This window comes from Ursus arctos, unplaced genomic scaffold (genome assembly GCF_023065955.2).
Source record: "Ursus arctos isolate Adak ecotype North America unplaced genomic scaffold, UrsArc2.0 scaffold_10, whole genome shotgun sequence".
Taxonomy (NCBI): domain Eukaryota; kingdom Metazoa; phylum Chordata; class Mammalia; order Carnivora; family Ursidae; genus Ursus; species Ursus arctos.
Window position 1 is genome coordinate 62,944,849 of NW_026622764.1, and position 18,263 is coordinate 62,963,111.

Sequence of the window (18,263 nt, forward strand, 5' to 3'; positions counted from 1 at the left end):
ATCCATTTGGAGTTTATCTTTGTGTATGGTGTGAGAGAGTGGTCAAGGTTCATTCTTTTGCATGTAGCTGTCCAATTTTCCCAGCACCATTTATTGAAGAGACTGTCTTTTTTCCACTGGATGTTTTTCCTGCTTTGTCAAAGATTAGTTGCCCAAAGAGCCAAGGGTCCATTTCTGAGTTCTCTATTCTGTTCCATTGGTCTATGTGTCTGTTTTTGTGCCAGTACCATGCTGTCTTTGTGATCACAGCTTTGAAGTATAGCTTGAAGTCTGGCAGCGTGATGCCCCCAGCTTTGTTTTTCCTTTTCAACAATTCCTTGGCGATTCAGGGCCTTTTCTGGTTCCACACAAATTTAAGGGCTGTTTGTTCCAGTTCTTTGAAAAATGTCATTGTTATTTTGATCGGGATGGCATTGAAAGTGTAGATTGCTCTGGGTAGCATAGACAAACCATGTTAATTCTTCCGATCCATGAGCATGGAATATTTTTCCATCTTTTTCTGTCTTCTTCAATGTCTTTCAGGAGTGATTTGTAGTTTCTAGAATATAGATCCTTAACGTCTCTGGTTAAGTTAATTCCAAGATAACATATGATTTTTGGTGCTATTGTAAATGGAATGGATTCCCTAATTTCTCTTTCTTCAGTCTCATTGTTCGTGTATAGAAATGCAACTGATTTTTGAGCATTAATTTTGTGTCCTGCCACATTACTGAATTGTTCTATAAGTTCTAGTAGTTTGGGGGTGGAGTCTTTTGGGTTTTCCATAGAGTATCATGTCATCTGCAAAGAGAGACAGTTTGACTTCTTCTTTTCCAATTTGAATACCTTTTATCCCTTTTTGTTGTCTGATTGCTGTTGCAAGGACTTCTAGTACTATGTTGAATAATAATGGTGAGAGTGGATATTCTTGTCATGTTCCTGATCTTAAGGGAAAGGCTTCCAGCTTTTCCCCATTGAGAATGATATTCACTGTAGGCTTTTCATAGATGGTTTTTATGAAATTGAGGAATGTACCCTCTATCCCTACGACTCTGAAGGGTTTTAATCAGGGAAGGATGTTGTATTTTGTCAAATGCTTTTTCTGCATCAATTGAGAGGTTCATATGGTTCTTGACTCTTTTCTTGTTGATATGATCTATCACACTGATCGATTTGCGAATGTTGAACCACCCTTACATCCCAGGGATGAATCCCACTTTGTCTTGATGGATAATCATTTTAATGTACTGTTGGATCCTATTAGCAAGAATCTTGTTGAGAATTTTGGCATCCATATTCATCAGGGAAATCAATCTGTAATTCTCCTTTTTGATGGGGTCTTTGCCTGGTTTGGGGATCAAGGTAGTACCAGCCTCATAGAATGAGGTTGAAAGTTTACTTTCTGTTTCTATTTTTTTAAACAGCTTCAGGAGAATAAGTATTATTTCTTCTTTGAATGTTTGGTAGAATTCCCCGGGGAATCCGTCAGGCCCTGGACTCTTGTTGTTTGGGAGGTTTTTGATCACTGCTTCAATCTCTTCATAATTAATCGGTCTGTTTAAATAATCAATTTCTTCCTGTTTCAGTCTTCGTAGTTTATAGGCTTCCAGGAAGGCATCCATTTCTTCCAGGTTGTTTAATTGACTGGCATAAAGCTGTTGATAAAAGTTTCTAATGATCCTTCCTATTTCATTGGTGTTGGTTGTGATCTCTCACCTTTCATTCATAATTTTATTAATTTGGGTCCTTCCTCTATTCTTTTGAATAAGTCTGGCCAGTGGCTTATCAATCTTATTTATTCTTTCAAAGAACCAGCTTCTAGTTCTGTTGATCTGCTCTACTGTGCTCCTGGTTTCTAATTCATTGATCTCTGCTCTAATCTTGATCAACTGCTTTCTCGTGCGTGGATTAGGCCTGTTCCTCAGTTGTATTCCAGCTTCTTGAGGTGAGAATATAAAAACTGCATTTTAGATTTTTCTGTTCTCTTGAGTGAGGCTTGGATGGCTATGTGTTTTCCCCTTAGGACCGCCTTTGTAGTGTCCCACAGGTTTTAGACTGATGTGTTTTCATTCTCATTGGTCTCCAGAAATTGTTTAAACTGATTTTTAATTTCCTGGTTTACCCAATCATTCTTGAGCAGGATGGTTCTTAGTTTCCAAGTGTTTGAGTTTCTTCCAAATTTTTCCTTGTGATTGAGTTCTGGTTTCAAAGCATTGTGGTCTGAGAATATGCAGGGAATAATCTCAGTCTTTTGGTATCAGTTGAAACCTGTTTTGTGACCCAGTATATGGTCTATTCTGGAGAAAGTTCCATCTGCATTCGAAAAGAATGAGTATTCTGTTGTTCTGGGTGTAGTGTTCTATATATATCTATGAGGTCCATCTGGTCCAGTATATCATTCAAAACTCTTGTTTCTTTGTTGATTTTCTGTTTAGGTGATCTGTCTATTGCTGATAGTGGAGTGTTGAGGTCCCCTACTACTAACATACTATTATCTATATGTCTTTTTTTCAGGTTAAGAGTTGGCTTGTGTATCTAACTGCTCCCCTCTTGGGGGCATAGATGTTTATAATTGTCATATCCAGTTTTTTGATACATCCTTTAAGAATAATATAGTGCCCTTCTGTATCTCTAACTACAGTCTTTAGTTTAAAATCTAATCTGTCTGATATGAGAATTGCTACCCCAGCTTTCTCTTGAGGTCCATTGGCATGAAAAATGGTTTTCCATCCCTTCACTTTCAGTCTGGACGTATCTTTAGGTTCAAAATGAGTCTCTTGTAGACAGCAAATGGATGGGTCATGTCTTTTTATCCAATCTGCAACCCTGTGGCGTTTAAGGGAGCATTTAGGCCATTCACATTGAGATTGATTATTGAGAGATATGATTTTAATGATGTCATGTTGCCTGTGAAGTCTTTGTTTCTATAGATTGTGACTTTCTGTTCTGTATCACTCTTGGGGCCTTTTTATTTTTATAGAACCCCCTGTTAATATCTCATGTAGGGCTGGTTTAGTGGTTACGAATTCCTTCAGTTTCTGCCCTTCCTGGAAGGTCCTTATCTCTCCATCAATTCTGAATGACAGCCTTGCTGGATAAAGGATCCTTGGCTGCATGTTCTTCTTGGATAGAGCTTTGAAAATATCCTGCCAACCCTTCCTAGCCTGCCAGGTCTCTGCAGACAGGTCTGACATTATTCTGATATTTTCCCCTCTGTACGTAAGGAATTTCTTCCCCCTGGCCGCTTTCAATACTGTATCCTTGGATCTAATATTTGCTAATTGCACTATGACATGATGTGGTGTATGTCTGTTCTCATTGACCTTGGGAGGGGTCCTCTCTGCCTCTTGGACACGAATGCTTGTTTCTTTTGCCAGATTAGGGAAGTCCTCAGCTATGATTTGTTCAGATATCTCTTCTAGACCTCTCTCTTTCTCCACGCCCTCAGGGATGCCGATGATTCTGACATTGGAACGTTTCATTGAGTCAGTAATCTCCTGTAATCTACATTCTTGAGATTGGGTGTTTTTAAGCCAAGTTTCTGTTTTAACTTTCTCTTCTAGCATCCCATCCTCCAATTCACTAATTCGTTCTTCTGCCTCATTTACCCTGGCTGTCAGAGCGTCTAGTTTAGACTGCATTTGATTCATAGCATTTTTCATTTCTGCTAGATTCGCTCTCATTTCCGCCCTTAGAGAGTCTATATTCTCGTTAATATTTTTGTTAATATTTTTTTCAAGCCTACAAATCATCTTGACCATTGTTACTCTGAACTCCATTTCTGACAATTTGGTTATATTCATATCCATCAGATCTGTGGCAGAGGCCACAGACTCATTATCTTTTCTTTGCTGGGGGAGATTTCTCCTTCTTGTCATTCTGATGAGGAGAGGTTGCGGAGTTGCCCAGAGCCCAAATTATTGACTAGGACCCAGGCAGTGTGCACTTGTTTTATACGGACCTTAGGAATGTGGGCTTCTTGATTTTTCAGCCTGCCTTCTGGGGAGGGGCCTGCCGCGCTGATATTCAGGCAACCCTGTTTGGGTAGAGTCGCCCTGTCCCCTGAGGGGGGATGGGGATGGGCACAATGTGAGCCGGTATTTCTGGGCTTTTGTTCTCTGGCGTCTTTCCCTGGTGGTTTTCTGTGACTCTTCTGAGAGTCAGAGCAGCAGTGGCCGTATCCTAGCCTCTGTCTCAGAACATTGAGATTGCAGTCTGCTCTCCACTGAGCTCTTCTGGCCACTTTAACTCTGTTTCTGTTGGTGCTGCTAAAACCCTGCAATGTCCTGAGTTGTGCGCCCCACAGCCGCTCTCCCAGCTCTCACTTCCAGGGCCGGCTCGTCTCTGTCCTTTGTGCTTCTAACACTGCCAGCCGCCCAGTTCCCACGCATGCTCCCGAGCTCCCAGTATCAGTCCGGTTCCAGTGAGCGCTCCAGAGCTCTGGTTTTCAGTTTGGACATGGGTGTGCTCCCAAGCTCCCCGTTTTAGTCCGATTCCAGTGAGCACTCTGGAGCTCCGGTTTTCAGTCTGTTCACACGCGTTCCCGGGCTCATGGTCTCAGTCTGCTTTCTCGCCGGTGCCAGTCCACGAGTCTGGCCAGCTCCCCAGTGCAGGTGGTACTACTTCCTGGCGCCCTCCCCCTTCTGTTTATTTTCTGGTATCTGTGTGTGGATTCAGGGCTCCCTGCTTTGTACCTCAATACTCAGCTCTGGAGATGTTCGTTTGTAGAGATCCAGATGTATCTTCCTGCATCTCAGGCTAATTTTGTGGGTGTTCAGGATGGTCTGGTAGATATCCAGCTCGACTCGGGACCAGCTGACAAAGGGGTCCCCTACTCCTCCGCCATCTTTTTTCCTCTGTCCAACACTTGTTGTTTCTTGTGTTTTTTATTTTAGCCATTCTGACAGGGGCGAGGTGATATTTCATTGTGGTTTTGATTTGCATTTCCCTGATGATGGGTGATGTTGAGTATCTTTTCATGTGTCTCTTGGTCATCTGTATGTCTTCTTTGGGAAAATGTCTATTTAGGTTGCCTGCCCATTTTTTAAATTGAATTGTTTGTTTTTTGGTGTTGAGTTGTCTAAGTTCTTTATATATACTGGGTATCAGTCCCTGTCAGATGTATGATTTGCAGATCTTTTTTCATTCATTAGGTTGCCTTTTTGTTTTGCTAATAGTTTTATTTGCTGTGCAAAAGTTTTTTATTTTGGTATAGCCCCAATAGTTTATTTTTGCTTTTGTTTCTTTTGCCTAAGGTAACATATCTGCATATATGTTGCTCAGGCTGATGTCCATGAGATTACTGCCTATGTTAAGAAACACAGTTCTTATTCATTCAACATCTAAGACCAAATTTTCTCTTCACTGTAGGAAGCATTATATATATAAGACCCTATTCCTATAAAGGGAGACTTATTTATTATGAATAATGACTCATCATCCAATTTGGGGCTCTAGATGAGGGATTATAAAATTAGATGCAGACAGAGCCCTCAAGGGTCAGCCCTGAATTTATATCAGTGTTGTGTAAAAGTGCATTTTTGTGGAAGACCCACCAGAGTTTCATCAGTTTCTTAGGTTGATTACTCCAAAAAGTTTAACCACTACTGATATAGATTCCCTATTTCTCTTCTCCTCTTCCACCTACTCCCCCTCCCAATTTGACATCTGATTAAGATCATCAACTCTAGGATTAGAAACATGGAATTGAAAGCCTGATTTATTTATTTATTTATTTATTTATTTATTTATTTATTTAGTCACTTAATAGCTATGTAACTAGGGTACATTTCTTAACTTCTTTGTCATACCGTTTACTCATTAAGCGGGATGGTAACTAATTGCAACCGCCAAAGCAGGTGGGATGTTACATGAGATACAACATTGGTTCTAAATTTGGGAGTGCATCAGAATCACCTGGGAGGGCTTGTTAAAACAGAAATTACTGGGTCCTATCCCCAGAGTTTCTGATTCAGTAGGGCAAGGATGGGCCTGAGGAATTGCATATCTATCAGGTTCCAAGGTGATACTGATGCTGCCTCTAGTCTGAGGACCACAATTTGAGAACCACAGCTTCCCTTCTGAAACAGTCATGGAAACAGTTATTAGACCATTTCTTCGCCCATTACCTTGCTTACCAGGGTAAATTCTATTGCACTGTTGCACAAACCTTCATTACATCTTCTAGCATCAAAAGTTACAGCTCAGACTTTCAAAGCTGGCATGCCTGCTGGGTTCTGTCCAGCCCTAGTAGTTAGGAAGAGGATGGGTTTTTACAGTTTTCAAGGAACTGCTCATGTCTAGTAGAAATATAATGCATGACACATATATAATTTAAAATTTTCTCATAGCCACATTTTTAAAAAGGTAAGACTGATTTTAGTAATGTATTTAATTTAACCTGAAATATCATTATATGATAGGATATTGTCATATTAACATGTAATCAGTGTAAAAAAATTGAGATATTTTACACATGTTTTTTGTACTAAGCTTTAGAAATCTGGTGTGTGTTTTACATTTCCAGCACATCTCAGTTCAGACTAGTTGCATTTCAGGTGCTCAGTAGCCACATGTGGCTAGTGACTGCTAGCCTGGATGGCACAGTTTTAGAATATTTGTGAGTGGGAGAGATCCAGATTGTCTTGTACATGTTCTTAGAGTGTACTGGGCTCTTTGTGCTACAGATTCTTCTGTCATAGAGTAGCACAACCTCTCAAAAAGCCAGGTGCCATTTTGTGAGACAGTGGAAATCCTGGGTCTGAGATACAGTAAGAGAAAGTCACATGTTTCTCCAGGCAAAGAAACCATCCTTAGAGATCTGTTATGATGCTTCTAAAATATTCACATTTCCAAAATTAGGCTTTTCTTCCTTGAAGTTAAATTCACAGCATACACATCAATCTGATATTCCAGTCAAATCTAAGAGTGATGAATTAGCTGCTTTTCCTTCTTCCTAGGAGAGACTCTAGGAAACCATTTTGAATAGAAATCTCCAGGCAAATTGCCGCGTATGTAAATGAGAGTCACCATCTTCCAATTCAGCTTTTTCCCATATGGCAGGCTCTAGTGCTCATACCTAGGAAGGCAGTGCCTGGGATGAAAAAGGCTACCAACCCTAGAGATTTCCACAGCGGATGTGGTTGAGTACTAAATTAATGAAAATGCTCAGTCTAAATTCACAGTTTGTATTCAGACAACCTGAAACTTCTTTTAGTCAATTATGTTCATTTCTGCTCAAGTAGTCCTTAACCCATGATACATTACCTTTGTAAATATCTCAGTTTGAAAATCATTTTTTTTAATCTCTGCACTGTCAAGTGTTTAGGTTTTGTAACAGAATAGTTGTGCTTTGTAAGTTTTTCAGTCCTACTGAAATCCCTTTTGAAAAGGTGACTATATTTCAGAAGTATATTTCATAGAGTATATTTTAATGTCAGGTGTTTTGGATTTGCTATGGGATCACTGAAGTTGTGTCTTTAGTTGAGAATAAGACATGACATGTAATGTGTCTCCGACTTTCTCTGCTGAAACCTCTGACCTCATCAAGACATTTTTCAGATACATGGCTTATCAGGGAAGGACAATATTAGGTTGAACTATATGAAACTACTGTTCTCCAGTGGTGGGTTGGTGACATGTTCTGTGGAGGTTAAAAGGGGGAACTGTACTTCAGGGGGCATTGGTCTAAGAATCAAGAGTTTGGGTGGATGTTAATCATTTATTTCCTTTACATAGTTTCATTTATTTTATAGTCATCAGTCCCTAAAAAAAGCTGGTGTCACATGTTCCACATTTGGGAAAATGTAGTATTTTTAAAAATGAACAGCTTATTGTATTCAGAGACACTCAAGAGAGAAGTCTCTAGGCAAAAGCCGTCCCCCAACATCCCCAGGGAAGCTGAGAAGAAGCCAGGTATTTTTCTGTCATTTTTATTTGAAGGCAGGGTGCCTCAGCTGGCATCTGAGCTGCATTTCTATTTTTCTATAATTAGCAGAGTAACTAATTGACTATTAAAAATAGTCAAATAGAAAATATTCTGGAATCTTCTTCAGCAAGTGGTATTTTAGAATCTGAAAGACACTTTGCCAGATGTAGTAGATGTGGTTTTGAAGTTTTACATGAATTAAAATTTTGTAAATTAAATCATAAATGGCAATTTTCATGATTAGAATTGAAGTGTTACCTTAATTTTTAAATGATCTTTAATTAGCAGTGATTACTAATTTAGCCACTCTGCTCATTAATTATTAATCTCTCCAACTCTGTTTTAGTTGTAAACAAGTATTTTCATCTATCTAAAGTGATGTTGTCTAAAATAATACTTCCATAATCTTTTAGTAAAGCCAAGAGATCTTTATAATGGAAATTAAACCCTTTATTTTATCGGCTTTGTAATTTAGATGTCAATTATTAGGTTTATATAATAATCACTGTGCTTAAAACCTTTAATGAGACCATGATTGCCTAGATTTGCCTAAATTGAATCAACTTCTTAATCCCACCACTTTCCTATAGACCCTCCTATTCAACCATACTAGTGTTCTCATCACACACACACACCCCCAATTCACCATACACACTGTTCTGTTCCTCCAGCCAGAGACACTTTCCTATGTCTTCTCTGGAACAAATCTTATTCTTTCTTCTAAATCCATCTCAGCTCTTCTCTTGATAGTGACCATTTCAGCTTCAGGTTGGATATTCCATCCCTTAATCTCACAAGGCAGCTATCATCTGGACCATGCTACCATGTAGTGTTTTTTGGCGATTTGTATTCATGTCATTAATAAAGCTACTCACTCTACAGATATTTACTGAGACCCCACTATGTACCACACAGTGGTGTTAGGGCTGAGGGTAGAGAGGTAAACAAGATTATTTATCTTCATGGAGTTTGCAGTCTATCTGGAGAGATAATCATTAAATGACACCAGTTAAAAAAATCTTACAAATATCTGTATATAATAATAATCATGATAGGTACAGTGAAGGAATGCACAGGGTACAAGATATGAAGGATCTCATCTTAGAGAGATGGGGAATAACCCCAACCCCATCCCCTACTCTGAAAAAGTGGTGTTTAAGCTGACAATCAATGACAGGTTGGAGTTTGCCAGGTCAGAGGTCTGGGAAAGCTATTGAAGGTAAAAGCAATGGCCCTGGGCAAAGGTTTAGAGGCAGGAAAGAGCTGGGCTGACTGAAGGATAGGAAGAAGTTGTAAACTCCCTGAAAGGGGATCCCTCTTACGGTGTTGGTGGGAATGCAAGTTGGTACAGCCACTTTGGAAAACAGTGTGAAGGTCCCTTAAGAAGTTAAAAATTGAGCTACTCTCTGATACAGGAATTGCACTACTGGTTATTTACCCCAAAGATTCAGAAGTAGTGAAGAGAAGGGCCATATGCACCCCAATGTTCATAGCAGCATTGTCCACAATAGCTAAATCGTGGAAGGAGCTGTTGCCCTTCAACAGATGACTGGGTTAAGAAGATGTGGTCCATATATACAATGGAATATTGCTCAGCCATCAGAAAGAATGATTATACAACATTTGCAGCAACATGGATGGGACTGGAGGAGATTATGCTAAGTGAAATAAGTCAAGCAGAGAAAGACAATTATCATATGGTTTCACTCATTTATGGAACATAAGAAATAGGAAGATCGGTAGAAGAAGGAAGGGAAGAATGAAGGGGGGGTTAAACAGAAGGGGGAATGAACCATGAGAGACTATGGACTCTGGGAAACAAACTGAGGGCTTCAGAGGGAAGGGGGGTGGGGGATTGGGATAGGCTGGTGATGGGTATTAAGGAGGGCACATATTGCATGGAGCGCTGGGTGTTATACACAAACAATGAATCATGGAACATTGCATCAAAAACTGGGGATGTATTGTATGGTTACTAATATAACAGAATAAAAATTATAAAAAAAAAAAAAAAGAAGAAGAAGTTGTAAACTCCCTGATGGCATTGCCCATCCCTTAAATTTCTTTGTGTCCCACCACCATGCCGTTCTCTGTTCGTAGTGGTTCTTACTTGCTATTAACATACTGATGTTGGTTATACTGGAATTTCTTGATCTGGGATCAGGATATAATTTTCTATTCTGGCCATTTTTTTTAACCCTGGGAATAAGGAGATATGATAATTTTTTAAAACCCATCCCTTCATCTCTTGACCAGCCACTATTCAGCACAGCAATGGAATTTCTTAAGAATCCAAGCCCAAAGTAATTACTTAATTTTGTGAAAGCATAGCTGTGGTATATAAATAGATTTCATTTAACAGCTTTAAGAGAAGAAAGTATACTATTTGCAAATGGTTACCAAATAGGGTATATTTTCTTTATTCACCAAACTTTAGCAGCAGCATTGTTTTAAAAGGAAGTGAGGAAGAATACTGAGATTACTTTTGAAGGTGCACCGTATGTTCTGCCTGATAGTGATTGTGCTAGGAAAGAGAGTCCATATTTATTTGTATTTTCTAAGGCCATCTATAGGAATATGTAGTGTTCAATTAAAAACAAACAAATTATGAAGGGCCAAAATATTACTGTATGCTTACTGCTGTTACAGTTTATGTATGCCATTATAATTTATTCTTTGAAGAGATTACTTAAGTACTTTTATATTGAGTTGCTCATGGAAAGAAATTCTGCCCAGTTTTATAATCAGAGTTCTCACTCAGTCACCCATATTACACTGGACTTCTTGACATGTTTCTTAAACCCTTTGATAACTGCCCTGGGCAGTTAAATAAGAAACTTCCACAATCTCAAAGCAAGGCATCATTTTCTCTTGCCAGTTTCAATTAGGTTCACTCAGGTAAGAAATCTTTTTGATTTTTTTGTGCTTTCTGAGAAAGAATTCCTAATTCATGTTGAAAACTTTAAATGGATCGCTTAGATGGTTTTGCTTATGGAGAAGGAAGCCTTTGATGGATCCAAACAAGAGCTTTTTCTCAAGACCTGTGAGTTCTGAGAAACTCAAGAAGGCTTCAGGTGTCACAGCCAAGAGTGATAATGAATGGGCTGTGACAGTGTACAGGGTAATAAGTGCTTTAGGAAACATAGGAAGGAGCCACAGTTTTACTTGGGGGTCCAAAAGGACTTCAAAGAGGAAGCAACATTAAGTTAAATTTTGGAAGATAAAGTTCATCAGGTGTGCAAAGTAGATGAGGGCTTCCTCAAGCAAAGAGAACAGAGAGGCACAGAAACATGAAAGAAGTGCTTCAAAAATTGCACGTGTTTGGAAAAGCAGGAGTTCCAAGTATATGTGGGGTAGGGTAGAGTGGCGTAGAAAGTAAGGATGGGAAGGAGCCAGATCATGAAGGGCCTCATTCTTACAGAGGAATCTAGATGTGATCCCTCAGATAATGGGATTCACCAGTCAGGGGAATAATGCTCCTGCACACATTTTAGAAACATCACTTAGAGTTGAATTGACTGGAGGAGAGCAAGACTGAAGGCGTGGAAACTAGCTAGAATACTGTAATAGTCCATAATGGAGATGATGGGGACATGAATGAACATAAGAAGTAGGAAGATCGGTAGGGGAAGAAAGGGATAAAGAAAGGGGGGGGTAATCAGAAGGGGGAATGAAGCATGAGAGACTATGGACTCTGAGAAACAAACTGAGGGCTACAGAGGGGAGGGTGGTGGGGGAATGGGATAGGCTGGTGATGGGTAGTAAGGAGGGCACGTATTGCATGGTGCACTGGGTGTTATACGCAACTAATGAATCATCGAACTTTACATCAAAAACCAGGGATGTACTGTGTGGTGACTAACATAATATAATAAAAAAAAAATTACAAAAAGCAAAAAAAAAAAAAAAAAGAAAGAAAGAAAAAGAAATAGTGGAGGTGGCAGGAAAAGAATAGAAAATATTAGGAAGGCTTTTAAGAAGTAAACCACAGCATGGCATTTGATTAGATACAGAACATGGGGAAGAAGAAGTCTAGAATGGCATTTTTATCCACTTTGTCCTTGATGTGATTCTGCATCCCTGTTTCTTAAACATGTATTGAGGGTCTATTACGTGTCAAGTGTCATACCAAACATGGAAGATACAAATTCATTTATTTAACAAATATTTCATGGGCATCTGCTCTTTGTCAACCACTGTTCTAGACTCTCAGAATCTGGCAATGAAGGAAACTGACAAAATCTTTTGAGACAAGCGAAAAACAAATACACAAAATGGAGGAATAAATGTTTCTCTTTATTTACTTGATTGGCAGCAGGGAAGATGCCTTCTAAAGCAGCTGCTATGAAGTAACTAAGCAGGGACAGAGTTTTATATTGTTAGAAGGAGTCAATCTGTGAACAGGTAACAGAAATTCTGACAGTAAAAACCAGAGCAAAGTTTCAAGCATCTTGGCAGTCAAATGTTAGCAAAACAGGATATTGGTGATATATGTGGACACATGCAAGAACAAAAGGACTCCAGCGATTTCCCTCAGAAAGGTATAAGTGGCTATTTCTTAATAATGTAAAGCCAGGTAGAAGGGAAAAGCCATCCATGAAACCAGGGAAATTCAAAATAGTTTTACAAAATACAGACTCAAATTCTTGCTCTCATGCAGTTTACCTCTAGTGCATCAATAGATGATAAACAAAATAAGTCAGTATATTATATAGTTTACTAGAAGGTGATAAGTGGTACAGAGAGAAATATAAAGCAGGGAATGCAAATAGGAAACCTGTGTGTGTGTGTGTGTGTGTGTGTGTGTGTGTGTGTGTGTGTATTAAGTGGGCTGATCAGGGAAGAGCCCATTGAGACAGTAACAGATGCAAATAAGAAAGTGTGCCTATCTTCAAGAAGCTCAGTGTGCTGGACAAGTCAGACAAGTGCTGGACCATTGTAAGATGTTCTGTATTAGGGGAATGCACAGGTTGGTATGGGAGCTCATGCACTGGGCACCTAACCCAGTTGGAATGTGGGGGGATGGCTAAGAAAAGCATCTCAGATGAGGTATACCACCTTAGCTATAACCTGAAAGTTGAGTTAGAGTGAATTGAGTAAGACAAAGGGTATGAAAGATTTCAAGGGAAAAGAAGCATTATATGCCCAGGTGTAAAGATATGATGGTTTGGAACTCTGAAGGAACTTCCAGTGGCTTAGTATAATTGGAGAACAGAGTATGTGTGGAGGAGTGACAGTGATGAGGAAGGAAGGACTGGACCATGGATGGAGTTGAACATCACAACAAGGCATCTGGATTTCAAACTGAAGGCAATATACACAGGCATGTGCCTGTATGTATGCGTGTGCATAATCACTGAAAGATTTTAAGGTTTGAAAGGATTTTAGGCAAACAGTATTTGTTTTTAGAAATCAGGCTAATGGTTGTGTTAAAGATGGATTAGAAGAAACTAGGGGAGGAAAAGAATACAATAGAGTTAGGGAGACCAATTTAGAGATTATCAGTAAATTCAGGCAAGAAATGAGGAATGTCTTAAGAAGTCAGAAGCAGTGGTAATAGGTAATAGGAAGCAAATCCAGGGGCTATTTAGATAATTCCTGTTGACAGCTCAAACTTTCAGGCCTAAACTCTATCGTCCCAGCCTTTCCCCCAGGTGCCCAAGGCTAGAAGCCCAGACAAACTCTTCTGTCTCAAAACCGCAGACCTGATGAATTGGTCTCCCTGTCTCTGATGTTACTCATGTAGCTGCTCAGGAATCACTGCCTCTCATAGTTTATGGTGTAAATCATCCCATTGAGCATGTAGTGTGTACAAGCATTGTGCAGAAGAGTAGGAAAATGAGTAAAACATAGTACTCACCCTCTGGAAGTTGAATGGGAGGGGGAGACAGATGGGTGAGCTGATAAACTCCATAAAGTATAATATGGCAAGGGTATAAGACACTGACTAATGGAAAGTAGGTGCTCAGTAAATATTTATGACTTCAAGGAATTAAAAAATTGTGCTGTTAGAATATGAAGGAAAGATGCCAAACTCTGCTGGGGGAAGCTAGAGAAGGCTTCACAGAGAGAAAGACATTTGAACTGGGTCTTGAATGAATATGTGGTTGCCAGGCAGTGTAGGACGGCATTCAATTAAGACATGCATAGTCAGCTATGAAATTATTTTTCTTTTTAGAAATCTAGCCTCAGTCCACAACTATACTCTGTTACCTAAATTCAGCCTTCTGATTAGTCAGGAAGGAAATGATTTCATTCTGAAGGCAGAGACATAAATAATCACAGAAAACCAAAAATATAAATGCTATTTATTCTGGTTCTTCTGTTAATATATAATTAACATTTAAAATAAAGATCCAGGGGGGAGCTAATTCTAATATTTGAAATGACTGAGGAAACAGATTGAGGAGAGTCTAGGGAAGGCCCGTGTCTTAAGTATCCGACTGACAGGACTCTAAGAGTTCAACAAAGAATCCCAAGTTCCATTTCATTCCATATCAGCCATGTCTTTCCTAAATGAGTCAAATGTATTAAAACAGGCACCAAATGTCAGTAGCCCTGAAATGGTGCCATTTGAAGTCATGGTAATTCTTGCAGGCAACATGACCACATGAATTGAGCCCAGGCTAGCAGATGACATAATAGAGTTGGGGATGACCAAAGCTTAAAGTTTCCACAGCCATAAGCTCCCACATCATTCCTTCCTTTCCTTCCTTCCTTCTTTTTCTTTTTTCTTTTCTCTTCTTTCTTTCTTTCTTTCTTTCTTTCTTTCTTTCTTTCTTTCTTTCTTTCTTTCTTTCTCTCTCTCTCTCTCTCTCTCTCTCTTTCTTTCTTTCTTTCTTTCTTTCTATATCATTTCTTTTCTTTAGCTTCTTATCACACTTAAAATAGGGCACAAATTCCAAACCAACTGCACCTTTCTGAGAAAGTGGTGAAAACCAGCCAGAGGCAAATATTTCATTTGGTTAACATTGAATGAAGTTCTAAAATCTTCTCTTTGACTGAACCAGTTACAGATTTGCATTTGCTAAAGATGTAATGTGAGAACTGGGTTTGTAATAAGAGTGTTAGTAACTAGTTCTCCAGCTGCTGACATTTAGCCAGAGATAAACCATTGTGGTCTCAGAGCTAAAGGACAGGTTACATACTCTACAGTCAAGGCCTCAGCAAGTATTTAGGTCTCCTACTTGCTTTGCCCTTTCCTAGATTATGTACGGAATACAGAAAGATATTTAAGATGTATTTCCAAAGAGGTCCCAACAAAGAATAATTAAGTATACCATCTCCTTCCTAAGTATTACCTAGTTTTGACTTTGTTTGCCACTGGCAGGAAGGGTGCCCAACTGGGACTAGAAGAGTTGGAGAACTCTCTGGAAGGTGTAGAGTTTACCCTGGCCTTGGAGGGGTGGAGAAGGAGTTGGGAGGGGATTGGAGGGGGAAGGAAGGCATTCCAACTGGTAGGGAAATGGGGACAGGGCAGGATAGGCATGGGTCAAAGATGAGAATGGCCCTGAACAGAAAGGAGATAGTTCTGTTCAAGAGGAAGGTGCCTTGGAGGGCAGGAGTATAAGTAGTATAAATATAAGTAGGAATGGAGCCAAATTCTGAAGGTCTTAAAAGCTGCACAAAGGAATTAAGACTTAATGTAGCAGGCAGTAGGAGCCATTGTAGGTTCTTCAACAGGGCCTCAACATGGTAAATTATGCATGTGTTTGGAAGATTGATCTGGCAGCGTAGTAGAGAATAAACGAGACATGGAAGAAAGCAATTTGCAGATTGTAGCAGTTTTTTAAATTATTGCAGTTATTCAATTCCAGTTGACCATATGGTAACAATGAGAATAGGGAGGAAAGGAAAGTAGTTTATTACCTCTCATACCCAAATATCACTCCTTGAAAACATTTTGGTGGGGGGGAGATTGGAGAAAATTGATGTTTCATTAGGAATCTCAAAATAAGTTTATCCACTGAGCAGTTGGGAAGACAACATGATTTTCCAGTGTTCTATAACCTGCGTCGTTTAAAAACGTCTGCCTTTGCATTCCTGTCAGTGGAAGCCTAGACAGGGAACATAGAAATCAGTATGTGTAGAATGTGGACTTTCCAAGTCAGAGAAGAAAACTCAAATCCAGAGGGAAATGAGGTAGCTGGTGTTTCTGTGACAGAGAGCTACGTCTTGCGGTGTCTGCTTTTGCCTGAGGGCCGGGGTCCCAGTGCTATCTCAGATGGCACTTGAAGGACATGAATAGAACAGGTAAACCCTGCTAAGCAATATCTAAATTCTCTACATGTTTACATTTCTTTTGACATAGCCATAGGATTTTAAGCCCATTGTATGGTTATATTTTTTTAGAGTTTCTTAACATCTTTTCTTCCTATGGCCTCTGTCCTTACTCGTTGAATAAACACCAACTTAGACGAGCAAATTTCCACATTTCATTCTTATTTTTATGCATCTCATCTTTTTTTAATCCATGAACATATCCTATATTATAGCAGCATGAAAATCTTTATATTTAAAAATAACTTAATTTCTACAAAGCTCAATAATCTATTTCCTTTCTCAAGCATAGTATTAAACTATCAACAGTAAGAGGCTTATGTCATTCATTGTGAAAAATCAAGAGAAGACCATTTTAGCATGCCCACTACAAAAATGTCCTTGATTACCAAAATTCAACATCAATCGATAGACTTTATATATTTATTTATTATTATTTTTAAAGATTTTGTTTATTTATTTATTTGTGGGAGAGAGAGAGAGAATGAGAGCAAGCAGGGGGAGCGGCAGGCAGAGGAAGAAACAGGCAGAGGGAGAAGCAGGCTCCCAGCTGAGCAAGGAGCCTGATGCAGGACTCAATCCCAGAACCCTGGGATCCTGACCTGAGCCCAAGGCAGATGCTCAACTGACTGAACCACCCAGGTGTCCCTGATAGACTTTTTTAAAATAAAATTTTCTAACTGAAATTAAGGAACACTGATGGCTTATATTTTGATAACACCCTTAATATAATTTCCTTCCTTTTTCCACAAACATTTGAGTGTCTCATCTAGTCAAGCAACATGCTTATTGTTGGTGATGCCAGCTTCGAAGGAAGTGGTGACTTCCCTCATGTACAGGGCTGATCTCAGTCATCTGCATTGGATCTCATTTTCCACCATTGTCTCTGGGGTCCTTCAAGTATTAATTAATTAAATCCTTCATTCAGCCATTAAACAAATGAGACACTATACACAGCCCTCTTCTAGGTCTGGAGCATGCCACCCAGTGGGAGAAAACTGTATTGGTCATCACAAGGAGGTGTGACCTTTGGTTGCCTGAGAGTTGGACCCAGGTAATCAGAGGAGCCTAACTTCTTCACCTGTCCTTGGAGTGTGCATTCCACCTGCCTTCCCCACACTAGACGCTGCCTCAGGGATATAGCCTTAAGATAGTAAGGTGTTTTTGAGCCCATCTGGACAATATACATGACTGAACCCAGCTAAGGCCTCTGTATAAACTTCTGGCAGGCAGGTGTGGAGATCTACTCATCTTGCGGCCTCCAGCACGAGATTCCCTTCTTACTGCTTATGAAAGCTGCTACCTACCAATCTGGAATGGTCTGCCTCTTTCTTTGGTCTTTATTTGACCTCCCTGTATGGGGACCAGGTTGTAAACCAACAAATTACCTGCTTTCTGGTCCATTTTCTGCCCCTTCACCTCAGCATACTCCTCCTCAGCCCATAACTCAACCAGCACACTCCCCCCCCCCCCCATGAGACATGAACGTCTATGCAGCCTTCCTTGGACATCTGCTTCTACTTTGCACTCCTTACTCCATGACACTGTGTTCTCTTGTTCCTGTTTTTTGCATTTCAGACAATTCCATCTTAGCCTTTTTGGTGAATTCCTCTTCTTTCTTAAGCAATGTCTTTGTTGTTGTGTTGTTAAACCCAAAGTTCAGTCCTCAGCCTTTTATCTGCTGGATTTGTACCTAATCCCCAGGGATCTCATTCATGCCTTCAGCCCTGAATTCCCCTGAACTCCAGACCCATATTTCTAGCTGTATTCTCAGGATAGAGACATCAGAATGGGGATCTCCAAATTGTTAATGTCTAACCGTGCAATCTCCTTCCCATGCTCTTATTTCTTATCATCCACTTGGTTACACAAGCCTGCCTCCTCCAGGTTGTACAGTTCTTATCACATTGCTCTGCAGCAAATTCCCACCAAGATAATCTTAGAAAGCAGATCTCACTGAACATCTCTTTCTGTGACAGAGCTAATAATCCCAACCACGTGGAGTTATCATGAAATTATTCGTATATTCATATATCATGAAATTCATATATCAATATCAAATCAAATATCAAAAATT

At 39.6% G+C, this 18,263-nt stretch overlaps 1 long non-coding RNA gene across 1 annotated transcript in view; it reads left to right on the forward strand.

Moving 5' to 3' along the window:
- The window catches only part of LOC130543137 (uncharacterized), a 224,543-nt gene that overhangs the window by 66,430 nt on the left and 139,850 nt on the right, over positions 1 to 18,263 (forward strand). The window lies entirely within an intron of this gene.